The 24,111-nt window shown below is 40.3% G+C and overlaps 1 long non-coding RNA gene across 1 annotated transcript; it reads left to right on the top strand.

Annotated features, from left to right (window-relative positions):
- The first annotated feature begins 8,830 nt into the window (after nt 1-8,830).
- LOC138930943 (uncharacterized) lies at nt 8,831-16,478 on the top strand. Its single transcript, XR_011446298.1, has 3 exons — nt 8,831-9,125; nt 10,516-10,828; nt 13,457-16,478. It is a non-coding gene; the product is annotated as an uncharacterized lncRNA (long non-coding RNA).
- Nucleotides 16,479-24,111: the final 7,633 nt, after the last annotated feature.

Below are 24,111 nucleotides of genomic sequence, written 5' to 3'. Positions count from 1 at the left end.
TTTCTGCCCAATAAAAATAACACTAATAGTTGCATTTATATCTAACTTTGTAGTTTAGTCAGCAATTTTATTCCAACATTCTTTCCATATGGTGGTACCCTTCAATTTCATATCCTAGGAGAATATGTGATGATGTAGAAAGATGACCATAAAGTATTGTTAAGTGAGAAAAAAATACATTACAAAGAAAATATAGATCAGTCCTATTTTTATATATTTTTAAGTATATACATTCTAGAAAAAGAGTAAAGATATAAACAAAGATGTTTACCATTACCTATGGGTGGACTTATACCCGATTTTGAAATGTTTTTTCTTGGACTTCCCTGGTGGTCCGCTGGTTAAGAGTCCACGCTTTCACTGCAGGGGGTGTGCTTTGATCCCTGATCCAGGAACTAGGATCCCACATGCAGCAAGGCCAGAAAAATGTAATAATAGAAAATAAAATATTTTTTTGTCTTCCTTTTTATAACTACAGTTTATACAAAGAGAAATTTCAAAGTATTTTATAATTTTAACACAGGTTCACTGCAGGAGGCCTTTTCTTACCGCAGTTTAGCAACACTAGGTACTTGTCAGTTAATTCAAGTATCACTTTTAAAAAATATATATATTTATTTGGCTGCACCAGGTCTTAGTTGCATGTGGGATCTAGTTTCCTGACCAAGGAACAAACCTGGGCCCCCTGTATTAGGAGGGCAGAGTCTTAGCCACGGGACCACCAGGGAAGTCCCAAGCACCACCTTTTTTTAAAAAAATGTTTTTATTTAGTTTTGGCTGCACTTGGTCCTCATTACTTTGCTCCAGCTTTCTCTAATTGTGGCAAGCAGGGGTTACTCCCTAGTTGCAGTGCGTGGACTTCTCATTGTGGTGGTTTCCCTTGTTGTAGAGCATGGGTTTCAATAGCTGTGGCGCATGAGCTCGGCTGCCCTGTGTCATGTGGCATCTTCCTGGACTAGGAATTGAATCCATGTTCCCTGCATTAGCAGGTGGATTCTTAAGCACTGGACCACCAGGGAAGTCCCAATTCAAGGGCTACTTTTAAAAATGATGATGATGGCAATGGCACTGAGCCTGTGCAATTAATTCTCTGTCTTTTCTATAACTATGTTAGGTTCTTTGGGCTGCTTTCTGAGATGCTGTGCTCTTTTTTGCCCTTCCCTATTCAGTGTGCCTAAATTGTGAATATTTTGACAATGCCTTATAAAATAAATACAACTACAAACATATTTATATTTACATCAGGGGCTCCCCAGGTAGTGCTGGTGGTAAAGAATCTACCTGCCGATGCAGGAGAATTAAGAGACATGGGTTCAACACCTGGGTCGGGAAGATCCTCTGGAGGAGGGCATGGCAATCCACTCCAGTATTCTTGCCTGGAGAATGCCATGGACAGAGAAACCCTGTGGGCTATGGGCCAGAGGGTCACAAAGAGTTGGACACAACTGAAGCAACTTAGCACACAAAAGCAGAAATGAAGAAACACGGAACCAAGAAGACAACGTAGGCCCAACTAGTTTTGTACAGTGGGATGTTCATCCTGACTAGGAAAGAACTGCATTGCTGTGAAAGAGAAAGAAGGTCCTTAATGGACTTTCTCTCAGTGGGCACCGGATCCTAACTCCATTTTGACAGCTTAAAATAAAAAGACTGCTCTTTGCTTTTCTTCTTTCTCCAAATCTCATGATTTGGGGTCAGAATCACCAGTTGGCAAACCTACAGAGTTTGTTTTAAGCACAGACTCTGTTGATCTACAAATAGAATCAAATGTTTTCATCACACCTGGATTTCTACCTTTTTAAGCCAGCTGTGGAGTCCACTTGCTGGGCAATCAGTTACCAGAGCTCACCTTCTGTCTGTAATTCCAATGGCATTAAGGCAGATATTTCCACAGAGAAAAATGTAACTCTGAAGTCGAGTCCCTTGATTATTACTGTTATGGAGGTCTTAAATCCATGTGGCAGGAGTTATTGAAGAAAAATGATGAGACACCCCACAGATTACTTATTAATTATAATGAAGCAATTGGTAGACAAGATTTAGCCAAATGATACAACTTTTCATCACTGTTAATAGGGCAAACCGACATCTTATGCCTATGATATGATGCCATGGGTGTCTGGGTTATCCGCTGCTGCCTGGTAAACCACCTCAGAAGTTAGTGGCTTAAAATAACAATTGAGGGGGACCTTAAAATTGAATACAAACAGAAACCAATGAACCAAAGTGTTTTTCAAGTAAATAACATAATAACATTGGGGAGGGAGTATTAATCCTAGTAACTTTGAGACACAGAATTTGCACCACATGCCCTCAGGCTAAAGAGAAAAAACTCTAAACAAATACTGAACTCTCTAATAAGAAAGTTTTTCTTTTAGATAGGGAAAAGTTCGCAATTTTGAAACTACTTTCTATGATTAAGCCAATAAATAAATATATTCTGCATAATGGGATCCAGGTTTTTCTGTTTCCACAATTATGGAAAAGAGGGAGGAGTCGACTGAACATTGCTGTGTTTGTTGGATGGGAAGTAGAGATATCAGATAGATCGATACAGAAGTGGATATATTTGTGTGTGACTGTGTATATGTATTCATTACATTTATACACCTGTTTCTCAGCTCTGTCTGCTGAGATGGTCTAGAAGTAATGATTCCAGTAACAATAAACATACCTAGGACCTAGATCATAGCTTTCAAATAATATTCTCCACTAAAAGGAACAAGGAATCCTTGGAGAAATGACTGGAGTAAGGAGAATACAAACTGAATGCAGATTATCTGTGCTAAAAAGTAAAAGAGAGCTCAAAAAATGATGGGGACATGTTAAAAGTTCACAGAAGCCAGCTTGAAGAAATCCTACTGGCTAACTCTGGAACGATTTGAGCATGAACATAAATAATAACATTAAGAGTTATAATTTATTGAATAAAGTAAGGATCCATGAGTCCACACTTAACTGAATGAACAAACAAACAAGTAAATAAATAAAAGATCATTCTTACAGTAGAAAGTCAGATAATAAATGTAGAAGGAATGATGAAAATATAAAAATCACCATTTGGCCACTATCATAATAATAGCTGATTCAGACAATAATTATCATTGTGTGCTAAACGCAGTAGGTGACATTTGAAGTGGTAACAGGATAGTTACAGAGTCTTAAAGCATCTCTTCAGAAGAAATATATTTGTTACAAAGAGGAAAGCAGTAACTTTATAGTTACTGGCAGGTGCCAGCTTAACCCAACAATCAAAATTAACATTCTCAGTAACAGGTCTAGTCGATAGGATGTGCTTCCAGGTAGGATGCCCTGAGAAGAGCTCAGTATCACTCCTGAAGTGTTCTGGCCCCAAATGCACGATCTGAATCTAACAATGAGGAACAGTGCACAAACTCCAAGCGAAGGAGCATCTACAAAGTAACTGGAGTGTGTTCTTTTAAAAATGTCAATGTTACAAAATACAGAGAATACCTCAGGAAGTCTTCCAGATTCAAGGGGACTAACTATACATGATAGCTGAAAACAGCACATTATCTTGGAATTTTCTGGGGTTTTTCTGTTTGCTTTTTGCTATAAAATCATCATGGAGACAATTGGTGAAATCTTAATCAGGTATGTAGATCAGGCTGTAGTATTGCATCAATGTTACATAACTGCTTTTTACAGTTTTATATGGTTACAGCGGATGAGATGGTTAGCATCACCAACTTAATGGACATGAATTTGAACAAACTCTAGGAAATAGTGAAGGACAGAGGCGCCTGGCGTGCTACAGTCCATGGGTTGCAAAGAGTCGGACACAATTTAGCGACTTAACAACGAACATGATTACATAAGATAATTCATTTTTAGGAAACATTGAAGTATTTAAGGGTAAAAGGGAATCATACTGCTACTTACTCTTACACAGTTGAGGGGAAAGAACTAGGGAGAGAAATATAGAGAGTGATAGATAATAGAAACTGAGAGAAGAATTAAGCAAATATAGTAAAGCATTTGGGGACTTGATAGCTGGGAATTCTTTGTACTGTTCTTGAAACTTTTCTGTAAATCTGAAATTAGATCAATACAAAATTTTAAGTACATTATTATCTTTAGTTGTCTTGTAGGTTGACTGGGCTTAGCTGAGTAGTTCTTTCATAGGGTCTCATATGGGAGAGTCACTGCAAGGTCCTTGATTGGATCCTGGGAGAAAAATAGCTGTAAAAGTGACATCTGGGGAGGGACCGCCCTGGTGGTCCAGTGGTTAAGAATCCGCCCACCAATGCAGGAGACACAGGTTCAAGCCCTGGTCCAGGAGATCCCACATGCGCAACTAAGTCTGTATCCCACAACTACTGAGTCCACACTCTGAGACCGAGCTCTGCAGTATGAGACACCGTCGCGGTGAGAAGTCTGTGCACTGCGCCTAGAGAGCAGCCCCTGCTCGCCACAGCTAGAGAAAAAGCCTGCACATAGCAATGAAGACTCAGTGCAGCCAAAAAAAAGTGACATCTGGGGGATAATTGGGGAATGTGGTCTGTACACTAGTTGCATTAATGTTAAATTTCCTGGATATGATAATATTGTGACTTTAGAGGAGGGTATCCCTATTCTCAGAGATATAAGCTGAATGAAGCACTATATTTCAGGATATGGTATCAGAATGTCTGCAACTTATTTTCAAATGGTTCAGCAAAAGTAAGAAGAATACATTCATGTTGTTTAGTAGCTAAGTCACGTCTGATTCTTTTGTGACACCATGGACTGTAGCCTGCCAGGCTCCTCTGTCCATGGGATTTCCCAGGCAAGAATACTGGGGTGGGTTGCCATTTCCTTCTCCATTAAGCTACCTGGGAAGCCCATAAACTTATGGGGGCGGGACAAATTAGGAAAATGGGATTAACAGATTAAAAACTGCTATATATAAAATAGATAAGCAACAAAGATTTACTGTACAGCATAGGGAATTATATCCATTATCTTGCAATAACCTATAATGGGATATAATCTGAAAAATAATGCTGTACACCTGAAACTAGCACAAGATTGTAGATCAACTATAATTCAAATTAAAAAAAGAACAGGACTTGCCTGTGGTCGAGTGGTTAAGCGCCCACATTCCAATGCAGGTGATATGGGTTCAATCCCTGGTCCAGGAGGATTCCACATGCCACGAGCCCCAGAGCCTCCACAACTAGAGAGTAGCCCTCACTCCCTGCAACTAGAGAAAGCCTGTGTGCAGCAACGAAGACCCAAGGAGGCCAAAAAGAAATCAATAAATAGAAAGGAATGTATAAATAAAAAGTTCAGAGAAAAAGGAAAAAGAACAGACTTAAAATATGTGTATGTTTGTGTGTGTATGTGTTTGGACAGAGGAGCAAATGTGGTTTTAAAAAAAGACTGCCAATCTTGGTAAATGGTAAAGGGCATTTATTGAACTATTCTTTCAACTTTTCTGTAGTTCTGAAATTTTCCAAAATAAAGAGTTGGAGATAAAAATAAAATAAGAGCATGTCTTGAAAACATCTGCCCTCCCTAATACTGTACTTATTTATATAATCCACAAATAAATCATAGAATCTCAGAGTTCAAGAGTCCTTGGAATTCATCCAGTCCAATGTTTATCAAACTGTTTCAGCTCATTCCTTCCTCACAAATAGCAGATCACTGGCCAGCATTTCTTTGAATGGACTGAAATGGCATAGAATAAGAAATATCAGCGGGCCCCATCACTTATTAAGAGATGTCTGTCAGGAGAAAGTTTTGTTTGAATTGCATATATGTGTATACGTGTATGCTTGTGATGAATTCAAATAAAAAGAATCTATTTCTTACCATGGGTCACACTTAGAAAGGTTCGAAAGATTCAGCTGCTCAGGACCTCTGGACAATGTCGGTTCAATTCAAGGTTGGGCATTCTGTTCTTTAACAGGCATTTTTGAACACTTTTTTGTATTATTGCTTTTTTGCTATTGTTACTATTTTTCAAATACCACAAATTTCAGAGATGTAATTAAATGAGCCAGTATAGCACATGAGTGGAGTGGCACAAGAATTTAAAATTTATATTCTCAAGAAGTAGACACTAGTACATGTAATAATCTAATACATGATAAAGGAGGCACCATAAATCAATGGTAGTGACACGAACTCAGTAAATTTTTGACATATTTAGTTAATTATTTGGTTTCAAAATATTTTAGAGCCTTACTCCACACCCTACAAAATGTATGTTTTTTAAAAGTCAAATTAAAAACAACCAGAATAGGGGCTTCTCTGGCAGTCGAGTGGTTACAACTCCACTCTGCCAATGCAGGGGGTGCAGGTTTGATTCCCTGATTGGGGAACTAGGATCCCACATGCCGGGCAGCATGGCCAAAATTAAAAAATAAATAAATAAAAACAAAAACAGAGCTCTTTCCCTCTGAGAAAGTGGCAGAGGCAGACTATACAGCCCTGGCCAAGATTAAGGCCTGAGACCTTCCTGGAAAAAGAAAGAGCTGAGGATGAAGTTGAAAGTAGAGCTGTCCCAGATGTGTGGCTAGAGTGACAGGTGGCACAGTTTCCAGACTCGCTAAGATTCAAGTTGTTGGCAAATCCATTGCATGTACTCAGCGTCATTAACCTGACTCAGAAAATGAACCTCAGGAAATTCTATACGGGCAAGAGGAACAAGCCCCTGGATCTTCAGCCCAATAAAACACATGGCACATGCCAACAGCTCAACAAGCACGAAGAAGACCTGAAGGCCGAGAAGCAGCAGCAGAAGCAAAGGCTGTATGAGCACTTCCAGCAGGGCCAAGGCCTGAGCGCCCATGTGTCAACAAAACAAACTGGAAACAAAAATAACAAAACAACGAAAAAACAGAATATAATTCAGATGAATTCATATCCTAAACCTACAGTCATATTCTTTGTTTTTTAAGTATTGAAGTATAATTGACATACAACATTAGATGAATTTCAGGTATACAACTCGATTCCCATATTTGTACATACTACTTGGATACATATTGTTGGCATTTATTCACAAATTAATTATGTCACCTTTCTTCTTGTTCTTAGCACAGTGGCAGGATAATTTATCGCGATACTAATTTGCCTGTGGTTCTCATATCTCCCCTCCCCAAGGGCCTTTGCCCCAAGAGAGCCTTAGGGACTAGGGACACAGAGCAGAAGGCAGAAATGGTTTGAAAGCAACTTCCCTTTTCCAAGTTGCTTTTAAGCCCACGCTCCCTGAGGGAGATCAGCTAAGTAGAGAGAGGCCAATTGCATAGACACCATCAGTGATTTTCTTTGAATTAATTTTATTTGAACTTATCTTACACATTTCACATAAAAGATTCCTCACCTTTAAAATGAAGAGAGTATATTAACCCAGGCATTCTCAACCTGGGGTTTAGCAGATCAGTAAACTTGAGAGAGAAAAAGATTCACTTTCAATGATCTCCAACAAAAGTTAAGGGTTTCCTTCAACTGCGATTATAAGTACCAAAGCACAGTTGTGTTGGAAGGACCTGTGACTTGTCACCAATAGATATCACAAGTATTTTCCTATCACACGACAGTTGTCACAGATGCCTTGAAATATCACTTACACTCATGGCCACTTCAAAATCATGGGTAGTTCTTAGACTGCTCCTAGATCTTGTTATTTAATAGATTAAATAAAGAAGTACATCTATCATACATGTATGATATTTAATAATTTGATAATCACATTTTTGATGTAGTTTTCCTTTGTATTCCTGTGTACAAAGTTTTATGCATTCAGAAACATTATTCTGAGACGTCAGACTGAAAGGGCCCCTGGGTCAAAAAAAAAAACCAAAAAAACATGTAGAGCCCCTGCACTGAATGTTCTCTGGCTTTCAACATGCACATTGGTACATATGCAAGATCTCTACTGAAAATGATTCTTGGAAAATGACTCACAACTTAGATAATCATTGCTGTGACAAAATTACAGTGACATTTTGATCATTCCATGTGATTTAAAGTGCAACCTCAGGCTCAAACTTCTACATTTTAAATTTAACCTTCCAGACAAACCCTTCTATTAAAATTATTCTCTAGGACTTTCATGGCAAAATGTAGGAAAACAACACCAGAAACAGAGCCAGAAAATCCATGTTTTGTTCCCAGTTCTGCTGTCTGATCCTGGGAAAGTCATTTAAGTTCTCTGAACCTCATCTATAAACACATTTAGATGAGCTTTAAAATCTATAGATTCACAGGGGTGAGGGGGAGGGATAAATTGGGAGATTGGAATTGACATATAGACAATACTATATTGAAATAAATAACTAATAAAGACTTACTGTACAGCACAAGGAACTCTACTCCATACTCTGTACTGACGTACATGGGAATAGAATCTACAAAAAAATGGATAGGACTTTCCTGGCAGTTCAGAGGCTAAGACTCTGTGCTTCCACTGCAGGGGGCATGAGTTTGATACCTGGTTAGGGAACTAAGATCCTGCATGCCTCACAGTGTAGCCAAAAAGAAAAAAAAATGAGTGGATATATGTATAACTGACTCACTTTGCTGTACAGCAGAAATGAACACAACATTATAAGTCAACTATACTCCAATAAAAATTAATTTTAAAAATCTTTAAGTTCCTTTTACTATGTGTATAAAATACAGTAAAATTCTATACTTCTGAAAATTTCTGCCTTTCTTCAGGGTGTATTCTTTGGGATTTACTTCTTAGTATTCAAACTTTAATTCATTCATTCACTTATTAACTGTTGTAGGGGGTGGATAACTAAGCAACTAAGGAAGAGAATTCTGGGAAAATTTTCTCATGAGTCATATTTAAGCTGAGCTTCAAAGGCTGAGTAGGAGTCTGTGAAGAGAAGACTAGGACATTACAGGCAGAGAGGACGCTGCCAACACCCAGTGTGCTCAGGATCCACAGCACACTGAGGGGCTTGATCGGAGTTCAAATGAGACCAGATTTGCACCAAGTCTGGTCTCCTTGGCTTATAAGAAATGGAAGGAAAGTGTATAGACAGGTGACATGACATAGTCAGGTATGTGTTTTAGAAAAACAGCCCCGAGAGGAATGTGAAGCATGGGAGAAATCGAAATCAGAGGGATAAGTTATAAACAAGGCTACTGCAACATTTGAGGTAAGAAATCATGGAGATCTGAATCAAGGCACTGGCCATGGGAATATAAAAATGAAAGCAAAGAATGGAAGTAGCAGAGCTTTACGAGAAACTGTGTGTGGTGGCAAAGGAGGAATCCAGGGCAACCTTAGTTTCTAGTGAGGACAACCTGGTGAAGGCTGATGTTGAAAAGTAGAAAAAAAATTTTTTTTAAATTTATTTTATAGAAGTACAGTTGATTTACAATGTGATAATTTCTGCTGTACAGCAAAGTGATTCAGTTATACATATGTAAATTCTTTCTGATATTCTTTTCCATTATAGTTTATCACAGGAGATATATATATATAAATAAAACATTAACATATATATATATATAATATCTTTAACATATATATACAAAACATCTTTAACATATATATACAAAACTTTCTTAACAAACATCCCAGCTTAAACAGGAAGAAAATGAAGCTTTGAAAGGCTGAGTCTGAGGAGCCTATTTGACCTCCAGGGAGAAATTCTGGCCAGCCCATGGAAACGTGGTCATGGAATTCTTGGGAAAGGTGTGCCTAGAGATACAGAATTATAAACATCACACAAGGTAGCTAAGGCAGCTGCACCATGCACCACCATCTGCCTGGTCTCTCTTCAGACCTTTCCAAGTCTCTCCAATCATGATGCCTGGGCTTGTTTTTAAGGCTCAAAACAATTGCTTCCTCCTCACTCCCACCTTTCTGACTCCCCTTTCTTACTTCATAACACAACTCTGTATTAGTTAGGGTATAGGTAAAGTTGCTGTAGCAAAGGAACCCCAAAGTACAATAGCTTACATATGATAGGCCCTTTCATTCTTTCTTATATAACAGTCCAGGGCTACAGGACAGCTCTGTTCCACAACATACAGGAACCTAAGCTGGTGGGCAATTCTGTCCCTTTCAGCATCTCTGTTACCACTGAAGCGATTGTTCCAATCACTGCCATTTCCCAATTGGTGGGGGAAAAAAAATCAGGGCAAGCAGCTTCATCTTTATAGAGATAATACACATCACTTCTGCTCACATCCCTTTGCCCAAACTTGATCACGTGACCGCACCTACCTTTGAGGGAGACGGGAAATGTAGCATGTTGCTGGGCAGTTGTGTGGTAAGCTCACACTCAGAAAGGCTCTATTACTGAAACGCAGAAAGGGAGAATGGACACCACGAATAATTAGCAAACTGACACTTCTAAACCCCTGGCCATCTAAATCCATGCACACTCTTATTTCCAGCCATAAAATACATTTGCCCCTTCCCTCAGAAAATAATCCAAGGTACAATCCACTCACTGAGTACAAAATAAAGTCTAATATCTCTGGGTAATGGGCAGCCTTCTCCATTGAGTCTAACTCCAGCTATCTGTCTAATAACAGGACGTTACTCCCCCACTACTACTCAACTTTCCGTATGTAATGTGGAACAAAACAAATTATCTACAATGAAAACTTCCATTTGGAAAAGAGAAGAAAGGAAAGCACTTAGCAGTCATTGGTGCATAGGAAAAATGAACCATGTTGGACAAGAAGTACACATTCCCTGCCTCTGAGTGAAGGAAGTTCTCGCGTCAGGACTCGGATCTGTTCTCTTGGAAGAAGGCTCTGCACCTGGTCCTCTCTGAACTTTGGCTTGGTCCTTGTCCAGTGTTTTCCATGATCATACCTAAAGTGGGATGTACAGAGTGCCTTGGTGAGATTAATACCTATATCAGCTTTCTTTTAGTTAGCAATTGTGGGGTACCTGTCATTTCTTTTCTTTCTACCTGTTTTTATTCTTATGTTTTAAACGTATCCCTTAAATAACATATAGCTGAGTTTTGTTTGCTTATTTTCAATCTCACAACCTTTGTTTTTTTCACTGGAAAATTGAGTAAATCAGACAAATATCATATGATATCACTTATGTATGAAATCTAAAAGAATGATACTAATTGACTTATTTACAAAACAGAATCAGACTCACAGACTTAGAAAACAAACTTGTGGTTACTAAAGTTGAAAGGTATGGGGGAATAAATTAGGTTGGGATCAACATATAAACTTTAGTATACATAAAATAGATAACCAACAAGGACCGACTGTATAGCACCAGGAACTCTACTCAATACTCTGTTATAATCTATATGGGAAAAGAATCTGAAAACAAATAGATATATGGATCAAAAAAGGGGGGGGAATTGAGTTCACTTACATTCAACATAATTACTGATACATTTTTGTTTAAATCTGCCATCTTATTATATATATATCTCTTTCCCTGCCTGTCCTGTGTTCCTCTTTCATTTTTTTCCCCATGCCTCCTCTTGGGTTGATCATTTTTATCACTCACTTTTTAAAAGATTGTTTATGTGGACCATTTTTAAAGTCTTTTATTGAATTTGTTACAACATTGTTTCTGTTTTCTGTTTTGTTATTTTGGATGAGAGGCATGCAGGATCTTAGTTCCCCAACTAGGGATTGGACTTGCATCCTCTGCAGTGGAAGGTGAAGTCCTAACCACTGACTGCCAGGGAAGTCTCCTTATCATTCATTTAAAAAACTCTCTTTTAGCTTACAAATCATGTACTCTTCTTCTATTCTTTTGATATTTATTCCAGAATTACAGCATGTATTCTTTACTCATAAATATCTAATGTTCACTGGTATCCTTCCTCTCCTCCAAATGTGAGAAATTTAGAACATTTAATACCACTTAAAGCCCTCCTAAACCTTTATGGTATTATTGTCATTTAAATATCCATCTATCTAACCCCACAGAGCATAATAATAGTTGTTTCACACAGTCAATGATCATTTTGATTTGCCTAGTGGAATCCCTTTGTATCTGTTTTGTTGTTTAATAAGTTATATACGTGTGCCATTACTGAAACTGGAAGTGTTATTTCCCTATAGCTCCTAGAACAATGTTTCTCAAGAAGCAGGGGTCCATGGAGTATGTGCATAACAATTACATTTTGCTTGCTAAAAATTGAGATTCTGGTGCTGCCATATCGATGTCATTCACAGCCTATGACACTGAAACCTAGAAATCTGCTGTTTTGATAGGTTCTCAGGCTGTAATTATGTAGACTTAAGTTTGAGAAACTTTGCCCCAAAGCTTAGCCCAACATTCTTAGTAACAGGCATTCAAGGAATTGATTTGATTCTTGTTTACAAGGCAGGTAAGGGGAATAGTTCTCAGAACTTTCTGATATGCTCTTCCTGGGTTATTATCCTCAGACAAATTTGGCTCGAATAAAATTTCCCATTTCTTTCATGAATAAATAAATAAATGTTAGGCAGGGCAGAATTTGGTCAATGTTTAAATCTCCTACCTCCTCACCTTTTGAAAAAAATCCTCCTTAAGATAAGAGGATCCTAAAGAAAAACTCTCAAGAACCAAGTCCTTATCTGGAGAAAGTCTAACCCTGTCACAATCACCTGTCTCATTTTGATCATTTTGAGGAGGATTCGTTTTGATTGGTCATGGATGACATGTACTCCAATGTGCCTGTTAGTCGCTAACGGAAGGTTTGAGAAAGAAGTTACCCAAAGATACCTGGACCCCAAATTCACTGATGAATCCAACTATGAACTAGCCTGTGAAGGCCTATCTTCCGTGAAATGACAGCACTTGTAAATAAAAAGGTTTCCCCTCCCCCAAGTATTATTTTTTTTTTGGCAAAATAAGAAGTTAACACCACGTTAGCTTTCAATGTTGTTTTCAAAGTTTACTGGCTCCAGAATCTGCAGATTTTGGAATCTCTGACTTAGAATTTCTCAACCATTCCAGGCACCAGTGTTCAAGAAAGCCTGATTGCTAGTCTCTGCAAATACCAGGCGAATCTGCATTCCACACGTCAAGAACACGATTAATTATCTATTTGGATTAGCCAACAGAATCTGTGTTCCCATGTTTCTGTGACACAGTTACTTAAGTTTCTTAGCTTTGGTTATGCTTTTGAGTTCCAATGCCTTCCCAAATGTTTGTTTTTGCTTTCTTGCAGTGGGGGAAAAAAACCCAAAAAACACAGCCAAGCAGCCAGTGACAAACACCATTATATTTCTCATTTCTGCACCAACATGTGGTGTCTTAGCTTTCATCAACTTTTAAAGGAAAAGCTTTAAGTGAGTTATTGTGTTTTCCACAGCTGAATAACCTTGCTATGGAAATGTGCTCATATTACACACCATAGACTTCAATAGAAAGTTTCAGAGAATTTGAGCTTTCTAATCAGATGATCTTACTCTCAGAAAATGAAATTCCATGGGGAAACTGCTGCTCAGAGCTGGCTTTGTTTGTTTATAATATTTGGTTTCTTTTATTTTTCTTTAATAGGATGCTTCAAAAACCATCTGGATATGGAGGATGGTATTACAAATGAGCTGTTATGAGCTTCTTAAAAATCAGAAATGTTTTGGAAACTATTATCAGTTGGAGAGTGGTTTAAATGTGAACTGGGCTAAATTCCTTAAAGTTTTAAACCAACTCTGAATATCCCTTACCCATGAAATAATGTTTGTCGGTTCAGTAACCTAATAAACCAGCATACATTTCCTGGGCTGTGATGACATACATAAAGCAAGATGACTAAAAACTTATCACGTGCCCTTATGGTTTCATTTAATCAGATTAATCTGCTTTGGTAATGGAATCATTTAGGCCTAATTAAATCTAGATATGAATCTAAAAACAGAAAGTGTACTTTGTAATAAAATATCTGTAAAACTGTAGGTTTGGAGCAACATCACAATTCTAGGTTCTTAAAGATAAACTTGTGTTTCTAAAGCAGAACTGAGACTTCTTAAACATCTTTTATTTGTGTAGGCTCTTTATAAATTCATTCATGGCTGTTTGTTCCAGTAGCTCTCACCAGACTGGGTTGGTGTCTGTTAAGGAGGGTGAGATGTATGTAGTATTTGACCTGATTAAGAAAAAATTACCTATCACTTGAAAACAAAGCAAAAGGATGACTGCTTGTCCTTTCAACGTGAGACTGAAGCTTCATTTAAAGTTCTTTCTCTAACAGGCCCACCCAAGGATTCAGTTCTCCATGGGACCGCCCTGTGGCTTGATTAAGGCTCAGACACAGTTAACTTGTAGATTTTTGTGCAGTAGAGATGCAAAAGATTTCTGTGCAGAAGTGACAGTCCCAAAGGTTATGGTTCTATTGTCCCTCTAGTTTAGGAAACTTATTTTAGCATTCTTTTTGTTTTTGAACATCTGCATCTCTCTGTTCTGAATCCTCTTTTGTACCAGATTTACTATCCTGCTGGTTTCTCCATTAAAGCATAACCCCATGACAAGTATTCACTCTATATTTTCATCAGGGTCAGGTCTTTTAAAATTACACTTTGTCTCTATGGTGAAAGAGATGCATCTCACAAGACATCCAAGAAAATGAATCTCATTACTTTAGCTCATCTAAGTTCACCTCTCAAAGGATTGCATTTCTGAAATGAAATATTTCCTGCCATATCGGGGGGCAAGAAATGTCATAGCCATCAACGATATCGGGCCTCCAAATGTGAATGAGGACTCCAAAATGGGGACACACTGCCTACGATCCAGCAGATACTGCCACTCCCACCCCCAAAGTGATTACTGAGGAGCTGGGGGAGTGGGGGATGCAAGAAGTAATCAACCCCCATACTTGCCACTCCTTATGGTGAACAAGGAATTAAGGATGTAAGCAATCAAGAAACAGGATTTAGGGGCTTCCCTGGTGGCTAAGATGGTACAGAACCAGGATTTGGCCTCAGATAGCTGAGGTGCTTATAAAGTGAGCCCAGAGGCTTGCATCTTCCCATACACAGAAGAACTTTAAATTCCTTACCTTGATATTTGATTTTCCTTACTACTTAACAATAATCTTTGATGTTTAGACTGCCTGCCCCCTTTGTTGCAAACTTGTATATAGTCTGACTCCCATTGTCAGGGCAACTGACATGCTGCCTCCCGGGCTCGGAGTCCTTAACATTCCCACCAAATAAAATAACTCTCTACTTTCAGGTTGTGACTAGTTTTTCAGCTGACACATTTTATAAGAATTAAACCAATGCATTTTGATCCCCCCTTTAAATCCTACTTCGTAGTAGCCTTCTGACAAAGTCATCAAGCTTATTGTCCCAGGAAAGACAGGACAGACAGGTGCTGCCCAGAACAGAGAGGCCATTCAGCAGCTTTGAATTTCAAAGCTGGTTTTCTTGACCTCTTTTTAATAAGACGATGTACAGAAACCCCAGACTTTTTGGAGAAGGGGATTTCTAAATAACAAAGCTTCCTTTTTAATGCATAGGCTCTGTGTGCAGAATAGAAGGAAGACTTCCCAGGCTGTAAAGAAGAGAAGGGGGAAAAGTATGCCCCCAATCCTTCTGGGCTTACTTGTAGGGAAAAGAAAGGGGCAGGGCAGTCTGGGAGAGAGATCACAGCGCATGGTGCGACTGTCTTGAGCTCCTTGTTCCAGGTTGAAGTACTAGGGCGGGAGGTCTGTTAGCAAGGTTGCTGGGCAAGCAGAGGACAGGAAGAGGTGCGGGGTCTGGAGCCTGCTCTTCCTTGGCAGGAGTAACATCTACCCTTTGCTACATTAAGGTCAAGGAAGCCACGTCCCTCCCTCAAACACCCAGATGCCTTCTAGGAGAGGAGCAGAGAGAGGGGCGTTAAATCTTACTGAGCACTTAGCTAAGTCATCCAAGTAGAGGCTTTTACCTACAACGACATTTTAAATTATGGGATTGAACTGAGGTTCCTAAATTGGACTTGATCTTGTCCCTCCCTCCAGACTTCTACTTACAAGGGGGAGCTTCTATGGTAAATCAGAGCAGACTTTGAGGGATACACTACATTTCTAACCTAGTTGAGTGCTCTTGAGTAAATCTGAAAGGTTGCCTCCTATATGTGTATGGCATGCTTTCTGTCCTCTCTGCCATACACAGTTAACAAATGCATTACTATTTTTTGATTTCACAAAGACTTTGTCCTATTCTCTTGCGATTTCTGGCCTCCACCTGACACATCTGTGCACTTTCTTCAATGCTTCTATCTTAACAAGACCAAGTTGGCCACAGACTCCCGTAGAAGGTGCCAGAAGTACAACCACTGTGTTTATAAATTAACTATAGGAATATGAAAAATCTCTATAACCAAAATTTTCAGAAAACCATACTATAATCCCACCATTCAAAGATAACCAGCCATCTTTGAGGAAAATATTCTTATAGACTTGTATTTATGCATATAAGCATTCTTAACACTTCCTATTCTTTTAAGGGGTTTTAATGTATGCAGTCCTTTTAACCAGCATTTTTTTTCACTTAATATATTGTGAACATACTGTTAAGTCAATAAACATTCTACATCATTTTATTGGTTGCTCATTTTTCTATTATATATTTGTACCATAATTAACTTCACTAATCCTCTATGTTTGAGTTGTTGGGCATCTGTGTTGTTTCTACTTTTTCACTAAACAACCATTAAAGTTGTTTCTTTTTTTGCATGGTGATTAATTTTGTTACAGCCAATCATTTCCCTAGGATTGTCTCTTAGAAGTAAAATTTCTAGGATTTCCAATGGTCCTGTAATTGTTCCCCTCCATGCTTCCACCACAGGGGGCCTGGGTTTGATCCCTGGTCCAGGAGCTAGATCCCACATGCTGCAATGAAGATCAAAGATCACAAGTGCTACAGCTAGGACCAGGTGCAACCAAATAAATAAATGTTAAAAAAGAAGTAGTAGTAGAATTTCTGGGTAAGCAGCTTTGATTATATGATTTTTATAGGATTTTGCTTGATTTCTTTTCTTATGCTAAATATAGTCATGCAGTGAACAAAGTTTCATATCCTGTTCTCCTTTTTTAATGAAATGCTTCCCCATATTACCACATGTGTCTGACTCTTTGTGACCCCATGGACCACAGCATGCCAGGCTTCCCTGTCCATCACCAATTCCTGGAGCTTGCTCAAACTCATGTCCATCGAGACAGTGATGCCATCCAACCATCTCATCCTCTGTTGTCCCCTTCTCCTCCTGCCTTCAATCTTTCCCAGCATCAGGGTCTTTGTTAATGAGTCAGTTCTTAAAAACAAAACAAATTTCCTTCTCGTGTTCTAGGTCAGACTTTCAAAGACATAAGAATGGGTTGCTAACTTTCAAGTAAAAAAAAAAAAAAGACATTTGAATTATAAGCACCAAGAAGGTTAACATGAACTTGGTGTTCTTTACCTTCTCTCTTGAATCAGATCTTAGATTTGGGTAGTAACTTTCTTTCCAAGTGAAATGTTTTCACATTATCTCTACAAGCAAAGTAGGTGCTTATTCTACGTGTAGGAAAACACTGAGGCACCAACGGTTTTTTAAGCAGCCACGTATCCTGTTCTCTTTTTTAATGAACTACTTCCCTGTGTTACCACATGTGCTATAAAAACAATTGTAATAGCCTTCAGTTCAGTTCAGTTCAGTTCAGTCACTTAGTCATGTCCGACTCTTTGCGACCCCATGAATCACAGCTCGCCAGGCCTCCCTGTCCATCACCAACTCCTGGAGTTCACTCAGACTCACGTCCATCGAGTCAGTGATGCCATCCAGCCATCTCATCCTCTGTTGTCCCCTTCTCCTCCTGCCCCCAATCCCTCCCAGCATCAGTCTTTTCCAATGAGTCAACCCTTCGCATGAGGTGGCCAAAGTACTGGAGTTTCAGCTTCAGCATCATTTCTTCCAAAGAAATCCCAGGATTGATCTCCTTCAGAATGGACTGGTTGGATCTCCTTTCAGTCCAAGGGCCTTATGTGAACATAATTTAATCTATCCATTCCACCACTTTGGTTGTTGGGTAGTTTTTTTTTTAATAGCCACATAATTTACATCGAATGCACATCTATAGTCCACACTGTGGGGAGGAATTTTTACAATCCGAGTAAAGTTCAGGTTCATATCCAGAAAAACTAGATAAACAACAATATTTTTAAAGAGAGAGTTCCAGGAAGGAAGGCTTCATTTAAGCTCTGTTAAATAACTAAATTCAACTGAGTGAATCTGAAGATCTAATTGACTGTACTCAATGATTCATGAATCTGGCAGCATCACATCTAGTAAACAGAAGGGCAATCTGAAGGGTTGTACAAAATGGAAGATAGGTAGAAGGAGGGTGGGACAAGAAGGTATGAACAAAAGAAAAGACAGGATTGTTTCAGGCCAGGCCCTCATCTTTTGGAGGAGGGGGGAGGGAACAGCAGGGGTCTTTATCATGAAGATTACTTCACTACTATTGATCAAGAAATTTCAGATCATCTGGTCACATTTCTGGGAGAGGTTGAAACTGCAAGTAAGACTTGGTCTGCTGTTGTCCCTGGTGGCAAAGGATTCCATTTGGGTCTAATTATTTCTTCTAACAATTCCCTTTTCATCAAACTCAGCCTAACAGTGATCAAAATTTAAGGCATCAGCACCATTCTCAGCTTCCGCTCTGTAGTTCCCACAGCTTTGTTGATCCTTGATGACCCACAGGTCATGACTTTCTGTTTAATCCCCGTGACAGTCACAGGTCATAATCCTTAATCTGGTCATTCTCTTCATCCCCTCCTTGACAGTCCTACCATAGGGGGATCATTTGCCTGGTGGTCTGTGGCTGTGAACATGCATTTGAAGCTTTTGAGAGGACACAATGCCAAGAAAATCATTATGATAACCGTTGGTTGTTGGTTGTTTAGTTATTAAGTCATGTCGAACTCTTTTGACGCCATGGACTGAATGTAGCCTGCCAGGCTCCCCTGTCCACGGAATTCTCCAGGCAAGAATACTGGAGTGGATTGCCATTTCCTTCTCCAGGGGATCTTCCCGACCCAGGAATCGGACCAGGGTCTCCTGCATTGCAAGCAGATTCTTTACCGACAGAGCTATAAGGGAAGTTAACCATAAGCAGGATAATTTCCAATATTTGAAGCTTACTTTGGAGCCATAGTCCCTGTTGACTGGGAGGGGAAAAAATGCACAGCCTAAAAGCTGAGAATTACGTTTTATATGGCTGATTTTTCTGAGGGCCCCAAGCTCTAGAGGCAGCCTCTCAGGTAGCTCTAAGGGACTGCTCCCAAGAGGTAAGGGAGCAGCCAGAATGTGTGGGAGTTTTTGCAACAAAAACCAGGTAGTTAGGACATCAAAAGATTACTGTTAAAGAAAGCCAGAAATTTTAAGTTAATGCATTTTATTTTAGTGCTTTTCTATATGGGATGATGCAAGAGCCTGGGCTCTTTGAATTTTTTCCTTTGCTATGCACCTCAGCTCTCTAGGGCCAGTACCCTGTTCTTTTCCAACCTGAGTCTCTTCGGGGTGCACCACTGGGGGTGGCTGCAATGGCTGACGGCTTGGCAGTGGGCAACCCATTCGTCTCCATCCTGAGTTCCCTCCGGCTCACTCATATTCAGGGGCAGCGGAAATGGCTGATGGCTTGAGGCAACGTTTTTCACCGATATCCCCAAGGCCCAAACCAAAGAAAGACTCCATTGAAAGACCCCGTTTTAAGACACAGGGCTTCTTCAGTGATCTTACATAATTGAATTCCAACTTTCCCGCAAATAGTGACGCAGGTTGTGCACAGAGAATGTCGCCTGCGGCCACCGGAGCGTCACAGGTGAGCGCTCTGTGGCCGGGAGGGCCGGCCAGCGCCTGGAGATCCGGCACGGGATCCTCGCGGACTCTGCGGGCGCAGGAGGGACGCCCAGAGGAGGCGCGGGGACCCGGGCAGGGTCCGGCCGTCAGAGCCCTGGCCTCAAGCGGGAAGGGGCTCCGGAGCTGCGGGGAGGCAAGATGACTTCTCTCCCCCAAACTTGGAACAGCTGAAGGAAACAGCACAGGATGAGAACAACAAAGGTCTGCACATTCGTCGTCCACAAGAAGGGCTTCGGGGGCAGTGACAATGAGCGAGTTGTGAACCCCAGAGTATTTCCGCACATCAAGCTTGGAGACATGGTGGAGACTGCCCACCCCAACGATGAGTACAGCCCTCTGCTTTTGCAGGTCAAGTCACTTAAGGAGGATTTGCAGAAAGAAACTGTCAATGTGGACCAGACCGTGACTTAGGTGTTCCGGCTAAGACCTCATTAAGATGTGTATGTGAATGTTGTAGACCCTAAGAATGTGACCCTTGACCCTGTGAAATTAACCTTTAAGGATCAATATATTGGCCGTGGGGATATGTGGCGACTAAGTAAAAGTTTGGTCAGCACATGTGCCTATATCACTCAGAAGGCGGAATTTGCTGGCATCAGGGCACAGGCTGGTGAGCTGTGGGTCAAGAATGAGAAGGTCATGTGTGGTTTCATCAGCGAAGATACCAGGGTGGTGTTCGCTTCTACATCAGCTATGGTTTACATATTTATTCAGATGAGCTGTGAAATGTGGAATTTTGATATTTATGGGGATCTATATTTTGAGAAATCTGTGAATGGTTTCCTTGCTGATCTCTTTACCAAGTGGAAGGAGAAGAACTGCAATCATGAAGTGACAGTAGTCCTGTTTTCTAGGACTTTTTATGATGCAAAATCTCTTGATGAATTTCCTGAAAGAAACCGAGCCTCAATTAGGCAGGATCACAAGGGGTGATTTTGTTAAGACTTTTACAAGTATGTTTGGGTGCTTTGCAGTTTTTGCCTTTTTTTCCTCCTTGGTTGTTTCTTACCTAACTTAACAAATTAACCTTTCGACTTTGGAATAATTTTAGGTTTGCAGAGTACTGGCAAAGCTAGCACAGAGAATGCCCATATACCCTTTACACAGTTTCCTCTGAACATTTCCTAACCAAGGTACATCTGTTAAAGCTCGGAGATGAGCACTGGTGTGTGCTCAGTCGCTTCAGTCATGTCTAACTCTTTTGCGACCCCATGTACAGTAGCCCACCAGGTTCCTCTGTCCATGGGATTCTCTAGGAAAGAATACTGGAGTTGGTTGCCATTTCCTTCTGCAGAGGACCTTCTCAACCCAGGGATCAAACCCCCATCTCCTGCTTGGCAGGTGGATTCTTCACCACTGAGGTTACCTGGGAAGCCCCACACTGGTACATTGCTATGAACTAAATCTCAGACTTTTCTCAGAGTTCATCAGTTTTTCCACTTATGCACCTTTTTTAAAATTCTAGGGATCCAATTTAGGATATCACATTGCTTTCGAACTTCCCAAACTTTTTATTGTGAAAAATTTCAAATCCTCACAGAAAAGAAGAATGAATTAAATATAATGAATCCAGACACTCAGTTCCTGGATTAAACAGTTATTATCATTCCAAAAAAGAAACAAACAAACAAGAATGTTGCCTGCCTTATCAGTAAACAAAGGATATTGAGGCCACCCAGGCAACGACAGCCACTACAGCCACTTGGACTGTGTACCCTGAGGGGATTCAGGAGGGAGAAAAGCAAGATACTGGCCCTAGATAGTTAAGGTGTATACCAAAGGAATGATTTCAAAGAGCCCAGACTCATTCATCTTCCCCTACATAGAAAAATGCTAAATTTGTTAACTTAGGATGTCTAGTTTTCTTTAATAAACAGCAATCTTTTGATATTCTGACTACCTGGTTTTTTTTGTTGCAAAAACTCCTATATATTCTGGCTGCTCCCTTAACCTCTTCAGAGCAGTCCTTCAGTGCTGAGAGGCTGTTTTCCGAGCTTAAGTTCAGAAAGTCCATGGGATAAAACTTAATTCTCAGCTTACAGACTGTGCATTTTATTTCTTTAAAGTGGACAAGGTACATGTAGATAGGGTAGGCGGTCCCCAGAGAAATAGAATCAGGCATGACTTTCTTGACATAAGAGAAGCCATTTTTGGCCTAAGCCATTTTGTGATCTAAGCCTGGCTACAAAGCTTGCCCTTGAACAGACCTCAGTAATTAATGATCTTAAGGGAAAGTAAGGGAATGCAGGAACAAAGGAAAAATAGTCAAGAAACAATAGTTTATGGACGTCCCTGGTGGTCCAGTGGCTAAGATTCAAGCTCCCGATGCAGGAAGCCTGAGTTCGATCTCTGGTCAGGAAACTAGATCCCACATGCCTCAAATAAGAGCTTGCAAGCTGCAATTAAAGATCCCTCATGCCGTAACTAAAGACCTTACATGCCATAACAAAGATAGAAAATCTCAAGTGCTGTAACTAAGACCCAGACCTGGTGCAGCCAAAAAAAAAAAAAAAAAAAGTTCAGAGATAAAACAGAGTACTAGTTTTGCCTTAAGGGATATACATAACAACCTGATACATATCTTTGAGTTCTGTGGGAACAAAGGCCCCCAGCCAGGTGAAGGATGGAATGAAGATGTGACGTTTTTTGACCCTCAGAATGTCAATCAACTAAAGCTTTGACTGTCAACCTTTGCTAATATTATGCTGAATTTTCCTCTGCTCAAGCCACTTCATGAGTATGCATGTACCCTTAGCTTTAAACTTCTTCAGTTTTGGTGTTTGCGGAGACACTGCTTTGGAAAAGATCCCCAGGGTTCTGCTTATTTGGTGCAAGTAACAACTCCTAAAACTGAGCAGGGCTCCTGGCCAGGGAAGCCTTTTCTGTGTGCCCCATTTCTTATTTGTACGGAATAGACTCCAGCATCCTTGACCTGAGGCCGAAAGGCAGGGTCAAACAGTTGCTAATCAGGTAAGTGAGGGAATGCAGAGACAAGGGACGACAAGCAGTCAAGAACCAGTAGTGCAGCCCTGGGCCAGGGTCCCGCTTGCACCTCAAGGGATACACATAACAATACATTTGAGCTTCTCTACAGAATGAAAACCTGTCAGAAGTCACGTGATGAAGCACTCCCCATCCAGATGGTAGGATACGCAGATGGGCATCAGGAGACTACCTGCCGGAGTAGAGGAATGCAGGCTCTGCCCACACACTGCTCCCTATCAGCAATCCTGCCCTTGAACCCTGGCTATAAAATTCCTCACCAAATCCTTCCTTGTTAGGACACAGTTTTGTTTTTAATTTTTTTTTCTGTTTGGTCATGATGCACAGCTTGTTTGATTACAGTTCCTCTGACACGGGACTGGACTGGGCCCACAGCAGTGAAAGCGCCAAGTCCTAACCACTGGACTGCCAGGGAACTCCCTGGGACATAGTTTTGAGGGCATTAGCCCACTGTGACCCCCTTTGCCTGGCAAAGCAATGAAGCTATTCTTTTCTACTTCACCCAAAACCTCGTCTCCAAGATTTGATTTGGCCTTGGTGCACAGAGGCTGAGTTTTCGGCATCACCTCCTTCTCCTGGATCTTTGTTTTTTTTTTGGACGACACCCACCAAGAGGTGAACTCAGTTTGGGAATAACAATACTGGCCACAGCACAGACACTTCCTTGCTTAGCTAAAAGATAATCAACGGTTTTTCTATTATCAAAAACAATCTTGGACAGTGAACCTAAGGAATTTGTTGGGCAGCCAGTGTTTTAGCAGTGAATTCTACAATACTTTTAAGAGTTAAAGGTAGGTCCTTTTTAGCTAAGACAAAGGCACAGTCAGATAACCCAGAGGCATAGCCCAGCTGTGTACAACCATTCAGGTATTCATAGGCCCAAGGATGATAACTATCACAGACCAAGATGAGACTTGTGGGCACAAACCATTCCTGTTAAGAAAATACCCTTAATGGATTCATTCACAGGGGCTTCTGCATTTAGCTGTTAGATTCATTCAGAGGTCACTCAGGTTTTTAACTCATGTGGGAAAAGATTTTCCTAGCCTGAAATAAAAAGTCATTCCAAATTCCAGAGGTTCACTCTCCCCTTAACAATGACCTGGGAGATACAGATGAGGGCATTATCTTTCCAGGCCAATGCCAGAGTAAAGGGAAGAAAGAGAAGAACACTTTCATGTTTAGTTAAAGCATGAAGTCTTCATCTGGCATCTTGGGAAGAAGCAGTCCACATCAGTATCAGCTACTTCTCAACCTCATAGATCTCACTTGGAGGTCTCCAACGTTTGCAGAGGACCGGCTATCAGGTAGGGTCTTCTTCAGCTGTG

The sequence above is a fragment of the Ovis canadensis genome, chromosome X (genome assembly GCF_042477335.2).
Source record: "Ovis canadensis isolate MfBH-ARS-UI-01 breed Bighorn chromosome X, ARS-UI_OviCan_v2, whole genome shotgun sequence".
Classification (NCBI taxonomy): domain Eukaryota; kingdom Metazoa; phylum Chordata; class Mammalia; order Artiodactyla; family Bovidae; genus Ovis; species Ovis canadensis.
The sequence above is the reverse complement of the archived record's forward strand: the minus strand, read 5'-3'. Positions and strand labels throughout refer to the sequence as shown.